Consider the following 7,982-nt stretch of genomic DNA (forward strand, 5'->3'; position numbering starts at 1 on the left):
TCATTCTTTAGACTGAAGTTGTCCTGTTTTGAAGAACATTTTTTTTTTAAGTAGGCTCCACACCCACAATGGAGACAAACAAAGGGCTTAACTCATGACCTTGAGGTCAAACTTGAGCTGAGGTAAAGAGTCAGATACTTAACCAACTGAGACACCCAGGCACCCCTTAAGAACTTTTTAATACTCATGGTTCCTAGAGATTCTACTCTGATCCAGCCTTGGAGTTTATATGTCAGAGGAGACACAATGTAACAATTTCAGTAAAGATAAGTTTATAACTCAAAGTTGCCAAACATAATTCCAAAATATGGAAGGGTCTTCAGTGAGTCGACAGTCCATTCTAGAGCCCCAGTAGCCAAGAGGCTTTCACTGTCTGTGGGAAGCAGGCCATTCTTCCTGAGAAATGGACATTTACTCCTCCACAGTGAGGAAGCTAGAGGCTCTGAGATTTTGCCTCTCTTTTCACCATGTTGAAGGCAAAGGAGGGGGTCTGGGTCACCTCATTAGCCAGGCAGACGCTGGCAATGTTCTAGAGGAGAGAGAACTGATCTCAGATCCAGTTCTGATATTCTCTATGATCATGGAAACTAGCAGAGAAACAAATAAAACCTAAAATAGTCAAGGAAAATCCTAGATAAAGGTCCAAGAACCCTCCCTATTGATAAACAGTAGAAAAAGCACAGTGGATCCCCTTGTAAGATGATTCCAGCACATTCTGTACAATTAGCCCGGATTTGATGAGTTCTGTTAGAGGTATCACAATGGTGAAAATCATGCCTGCCAGACTCCCAGCCATGATGGAGTTCACTGAGAAATGGCCTAGGCCATCTGTGAACAGCACTAAACTTGTGGTAGGCATGGTGTTGTAGGGGAAGAGGTGCAGGCATGGATCCATGTTTCCCTTCCAGGTTCTAGACGACCTGTGTTTCCAGGACCCCTCCCCAGGAACCACCACCAGGCTAAGCACCCCCATCGACCTCATCCCAGCCAGGGAGACTGATTATTGTTGCAGTCAAACACTTGTGGCCTTCCCCAGAAAATTCCATCCTTCTAGTTTCCCAGGCCAAAAACATGGAAGTCCAAAAAATTGATAATATCACAGCTCACACCTAAGCTGTTAGGAAAAAATAAAACAAAACAAAACAAAAAAACAAGCAAAAAAACACAAAAAACAAAACAAAAAACACATTTGTTTGCCTTCAAAATATATGTGGAATATAATCTGCTATACCACCAAGTCTCCTTTCATCCTGTTATGAGCTTCCATCATAAATAATAGTTTTGAACTCAGAATTCTCCCTACTTCCACTCTTGTTCTGCTAAGTCTATTTCCAGCACAGCACACTGTGCTGCTTAAAACCCAGCAGTGATTCCCTTTTGCTCAGAGACAAAACAAAAACAAAAACAAAAAACAAACAAACAAAAAACACAAAACACCAAATTCTTAAAATGATTTGATCTTCTATTGCCACTTTGGCCTTTTCTGGAATTTTCATACTTGCTCCCTTTACCCAGACATACTGGCTTCCTTGTAAATTCTTGAGGACATCAAGCAGGCTTTCCCTGGTTAAATATTGCTGCTTGCCCAGTAGCTTCATCTACTTATGGCATTATTCTAATCTCTCCTCAGTGAAGCCTTTTTTATGCTTATTTAATGCCAAATTCCTACAGCACACTTCAGCCCTTTTTTTCTTTTTTGACTTTCCTTTCTTCTCCTTCTCCTTCTCCTTCTCCTTCTCCTTCTCCTTCTCCTTCTCCTTCTCCTTCTCCTTCTCCTTCTTCTTCTTCTTCTTCTTCTTCTTCTTCTTCTTCTTCTTCTGTTCCTTTCTTGTCTATGTTACTTTTCGGCTCTCTCTTCACTCAAAGGATCCCCTTTACTTTTTCCTGAAGTGCAGCTTTAGTGATCACAAATTCTTTTAGTTTCTGTTTGTCTCAACAGCTCTTTATCTCCCCTTCTATTTGTCTCTCCTATCTATCTTATTCTCCTTCTATGACAGCCTTGCTGGATAAAGTATTCTTGACTGCATAGTTTTTCCTTTAGCACCCTGAATATATCATGCCAATTCTTTCTGGACTGTCAGGTATCTGTGGATAGTTCTGCTGCCAGTCTATTATGTTTCTACCCATGTAGGTTAGGGAACTCTTGTCCTGAGCTAGTTTCAGAACTTTTGCTTTGTCTCTGAAATTTGCAAGCTTCACTATTATATTGAGGTATTGACCTATTTTTATTGATTTTGAGGGAGATTTCTCTGTGCCTCCTAAACTTGAATGACTGTTCTCTTCCACAGATTAGGGGTGTTGTCACATTTTTCCCTGCTCTCTTTCCTCTTCTTTTGGGACTCCAAGTATTCTAACATTGTTTTGCTTTATGATATCACTTATCTCTCAAATTCTTTCTTTGTGATCCAGTAGTTTTTTACCTCTCTTTTTCTTGGTTTCTTTATTCCCCATCACTGATTCTCTTTTGCCTCATTTATCCTAGCAATTAGAGACTGCATTTTTTATTGCATCTCATTAATAGCTTTTAAAATTTTTATATGTTTAGATTTTAGTTCTTTTATATCTCCAGAAATGGATATTTTAGTGTCTGCTGTTTTTCTTCAAGTCCAGCTAGTATCTTTATCATTATTCTGAGCTCTATTTCCAATATTCTGCTTACCTCCATACTGATCTGGTTCCTGTGTCATTATTGCCTCTTGTTTTCTTTTCTGGGGTGAGTTCTTCCATCTTGTCATCTATGCAGAGAAGAATGGGTGTATGAGAGAACAAAATACTAAAATAGCAGCAACAACCACAGAGAAGTATACACTAAACTAATAAGAAGAAATAGAAACTGGTTAAGAAACAGGTGAACAGAACAAAGCAATTAGCTAGACCCTGTGTGTATTTTGATTTTTTTTTAAGAAAAAAAAAGCTAGATTTCAAAATTTTCAAGAAAGAAAAACTTAGCATATATTCAAAAATAAAATTAAATACAATGAAAGGATAAATGTATCCATAAAAATGAAAATGAAAAAGACTTTTAAAAACATTTAAAAAGCCCAAATAAATTAGTTCAAAAAGAAAAAAAAAATAAACTGAAAGACTAAAGAATCATGAGAAAAAAAAATGCACACTACAAATTCTATATATTTTTTCCACTAGTGCTAGAGTTTAGCAGTTAGCAGTTCTGTGTGATTAATAAACGATGTTAGCTGGATATTCCTGCTGGTCTTCAGGGGAGGGACCTTTGAGGCTGATTCTCAGGAGTCTTTGCCCTGGGTGGAATTACACTGCCCTACCAGGGGTCTGGGCTCAGTGAAAGTGGGCCAGATTTCTCTATGTGGCTTTTTTTCCCTGAAGGCTTTCCCCACTACTTTAGAGGATAAGAATTAAAGTGGCAGCATCCTGATTCTAGCTTGGAGATGTATGTTCATGTTCCCCACTCTTCAGTGATCCCTCAGGGAAAAACAGTTAATCACTCTGGTCTTCCTGGTTTTACACTTTATGTTCACCTATTCGATGACCAGGAATTTCTATTTCAGACACACAACACCATTTCTAGTGTTCAAACATTATAGACTCCTGTGGCAAACACCACAGCACTGTGGCAACTGCTGTTCCTACCAGGGAGGGGAAAGGGGAAATCTCTCCATGGTTCTGCCAATTGCTGAGCCCCTGACTGGTGACCAGTCACCAGACTGTACTGCAGTTTTCAGTTTATGGGAACACTGAATAGAAAGCTGGCACCTGGGCTCATTGTTTGCAACAGTTTTCCCTGCTCCAATGCCTGGGAACTCTTCTGCACTAAGGCACCCTTCTTTTTGTGACCCAGGGGATTCTGAGACTACATTGTCCCACGTGGATTGCTTCACCTCCTCAGGGCTTTTCAGGCAAACTTCTAAAAGTTCTAATTTTGCTTTACAAAATTAGACTGTTGCTTATACAATTTTCTAGTACCAAGCTTACTGAGGGTCCCTCCCCCTCCCTTCCTGCCCCCTCCCTCCCCCCCTCCCTCCCTTAGTTTCCTATATATTGCAGTGGATTCATGTCTCCACACCTCTTACCTTGCAAAAGGTGGTCACTTTTCCATTTGTAGAATTGTAACAATTCTTTTCTCAGATCTCTGGGTGATTATTGTGGATGTTCAGAATGATTTGATAGCTATCTAGCTGATTTCTAGGGACCAGATGAAATTAGGGTTCCCTACTCCTCCACTGTCTTAACCCTCTCTCCAGTCTGCAGATTTACAAAAGTTGTCAGAGTAGTTTTTATGGAGGACATCACATTTGAGTAAGTCCTTGAAGGAGATGAGGGAGTCAGCTGTGTAGATATACACTACAGAAATGTGTTGGAGTGTTTGAGTCCATGGGAACCCAGAAAGTATTAGATGAGGGGTCATAGAGGGGGTGGTGGGTCCAGATCATGTAGAGCCTTGCGGGTTGCATCAAATGACTTCATTTTTTATGAGAGCAAATTAGTACACCAGTGGAGAGCTTCAATCCGAGGAGAGATAAGATGACTCATCTGTTGTGTATGATATTAGTATTGCTCCCATACCCTAGCTTTCTTTTCCCCTCTGTTTGCATGGTAAATATTTTTCCATCCCTTCACTTTCAATGTACATGTATCTTTAGGTCTGAACTGACTCTAGCAAGTGAGTCCAACAATCCAACAAGAGTCTATAACCATTATAAATAATTTATGCAACAAACCTGGATGCACCTAAATACATTAAAAAAATAACTATTAACAGACATAAAGGAAGAAATTGGCAGTAATACAATAATAGCAGGAAACTATAACACCCCACATATACCAATGGACAGATCATCCAGACAGAAAATCAATAAGGAAACAGTGGCTTTGAATGACACTTTTGACTAAATGAACCTAACAGATATATTCAGAGCATTATATCTCAATGTTGGTGAAGATACATCCTTTTCAGGTGCTTAGAAAATGTTCCCCAGAATAGATCACATGTTAGGCTACAAAATAGGTCTTAGTAAATTCGAAAAGAATGAAATCATGTTATACATCTTTTTTGACCAGACTGGTATGAAAATAGAATTACCAACAAGAAGAAATGTAGAAAGAACACAAATATATGGAGGAAAATACCCTGCTTCTAAACAATGAATACGTCAATCCAAAGATCAAAGAGGAAAAAAAAATACATAGAGACAGATGAAAATGATAAGGGGTTAGTATCCAAAAGATATAAAGAATGTATACAACTCACCACCACAAAGACAAATAATCTTATATTAAAATGAACAGAGGACCTGAATAGACATTTTTTCAAAGAAGACATACAAGTAACAAGTCAACCCATCAAAGCGTGGTCAACATCACTCATCATCAGGGAAATACAAATCAAAACCACAGTGAAATATTACCTCACACCTATCAGAATGGCTAAAATTGAAAAGATAAAAACAAAAACAAAAACAGACAAACAAACAAACAAAAAAAAACCACAAGAGTTGGTGCAGTTGTGAAGTAAAAGAACCCTTTTGCACTATTGGTGGGAATGCAAACTAATGCATTCTCTGTGGAAAGCATCATGGAGGTTCCTCAAAAAAAAAAAAAAAAAAAAAAGAATTACCATATGATCTAATAATTTCACTGTGTGATATTTACTCAAACAAAACAAAAACACTAATTTGAAGAGAAATATATAGCACTCTGTTTATTGCACTTTTTTTTTTTTAAGATTTTATTTATTTATTTATTTATTTATTTATTTTTTTTTTTTTTATAAACATATATTTTTTATATACATATATTTTTATCCCCAGGTCTGTGAATCACCAGGTTTACACACTTCACAGCACTCACCAAATCACATACCCTCCATTTTATTATTCATTTGACAGATCACAAGCAGGCAGAGAGGTAGGCAGAGAGAGGAAGGAAAGCAGGCTCCCTGCTGAGCAGAGAGCCTGATGGGGCACTCAATCCTAGGACCCCAAAATCATGACCTGAGTTGAAGGCAGAGGCTTTAACCCACTGAGCCACCCAGGCGCCCCTGTTTATTGCAATTTTATTTACAACTGCGAAACTGTGGAGGCAACCCAGACATTTGATGACAGGTGAGTTGATAAAGAAGATGTGGTACATATACATAATGGAATATTACTCCGTTTTAAAAAGAATGGAATCTTACAATTTGCAGCAAAATTGAAGGACTTGTTATAATGTTAAGTGAAAAAAATCTGAGAAAAAGACAAATACCATATAGTTTCACTCGTATGTGAATTTTAAGAAAAATAATGAACAAAGAAAAAAGGATACAAAAACCCCAGGCTCTTAAATACAGAGAATAAACTCATAGTTCCCAGAAGGGAGGTGGGCAATGGGTGAAACAGGAAGGGGATTGTGAGTACACCATTCTTGGCAAGCACTGAGTAGTGTATATGATTGTTCAATCAAAAAAAATTACATTTTATTGTACATAAACTATAACTTTAGTTAATTTAAAATTTTTTAAAAATGTAAAAGCACGGATTGCATGGAGCACTGGGTGTGGTGAAAAAATAATGAATACTGTTATGCTGAAAATAAAAAATAAATTTAAAAAATGTAAAAGCATTTTCATTTCCACTTTCTTTTTTTTTTATTTCCACTTTCTTACTCTTCTTTCCTTACTTACTGACTTAATAATGACTTCAAAATATTTTAGAAATTATAGAAATTTTAATCACTAGTTTTCATTGTAAAAATTTATATATTACTGATATCATTAAGATGAACAGTAATTATTATGTCTATGGTAACATTTTCTAGGAGACTAGGAGAAGTTCAGAAACTTGCCTAAAGTCACAGACACAGAAATCATGAAGGTAGAATTGAATGCTGTTACATGTGCTGAAACACATACTAGGGCTAAATATTTTCTGTGCCTTTAAAAAAGAGTGGACTGAGGCACCTGGGTGGCTCAGTGGTTAAGTGTCTGTCTTAGACCCAGGTCATGATCCCAGGGTCCTGTGACTGAGACCAGCATCTGGCTCCCTGCTCAGCAGGAAGTCTGTTTTTTCTCCTACTACTTCCCCTGCATGTGCTCCCTCTCTTGTTGTGCCTCTCTCTGTCAAGTAAATAAATAAAATATATAAAAGAAAAAGAATGGTTTCCTCATTAAAAAAAAATATTGTGGACATTACTTCTATAGACATTGGGATCCATATGGCCCTTCTTTTTACTGCATCTATATCTTTGGGATAAATACCCGGTAGTGCAGTTTCTGGATCATAGGATATCTCTATTTTTAATTTTTTTGATGAATCTCCACACTGTTTTCCAAAGTGGCTGCACCAACTTGCATTCTCAACAACAGTGTAAGAAGGTTCCCTTTTTTCCACATCCTCTCCAATACTTATTGTTTCCTGTCTTGTTAGTCTTTGCCATTCTAGCTGGTGTAAGGTGGTATCTCAATGTGGTTTTCATTTGAATTTTTGTGATAGCTAATGATGATGAACATTTTTTCATTTGTCTGCTAGCCACTTGTGTATCTTCATTGAAGAAGTGTCTGTTCATGTCTTTTGCCTATTTTTTGACTTGATTTTCTATTTTTTGGGCATTGAGTTTGAGAACTTCTTTATTGATCTTGAGTATCAGCCCTTTGTCTGCAGTGTCAATTGTGAATATCTTCTCCCATTCCATGGTTTGTCTCTTTTGTTAACTGTTTCCTTTTCTGTGGAAAGAGCTGAGATGCCCTTCAACAGACAAATGGATAAAGAAGATATGGTCCACATATACAATGGAATATTACTCAGCCATCAGAAAGGATGGCTACCCAACTTTTGCACCAACATGGATGGGACTGGAAGAGATTATGCTGAGTGAAATAAGTCAAACAGAGAAATTATCATATGGTTTCACCATATGTTGTGGAGCATAAGGAATACCATGGAGGACATTAGGAGAAGGAAGGGAAAAATTAAGGAGGAGAATCAGAGCAGGGAGATGAGACTGTGGACTCTGAGAAAGAAACTGAGGAT

The 7,982-nt window shown here is 37.6% G+C and overlaps 1 pseudogene; it reads right to left on the reverse strand.

Moving 5' to 3' along the window:
- Nucleotides 1–272: 272 nt before the first annotated feature.
- On the reverse strand, nucleotides 273–973 carry LOC131808181 (solute carrier family 25 member 43-like; annotated as a pseudogene).
- Between the last annotated feature and the right edge of the window lie 7,009 nt (nucleotides 974–7,982).

This window comes from Mustela lutreola, chromosome 1, assembly GCF_030435805.1.
Source record: "Mustela lutreola isolate mMusLut2 chromosome 1, mMusLut2.pri, whole genome shotgun sequence".
NCBI lineage: Eukaryota > Metazoa > Chordata > Mammalia > Carnivora > Mustelidae > Mustela > Mustela lutreola.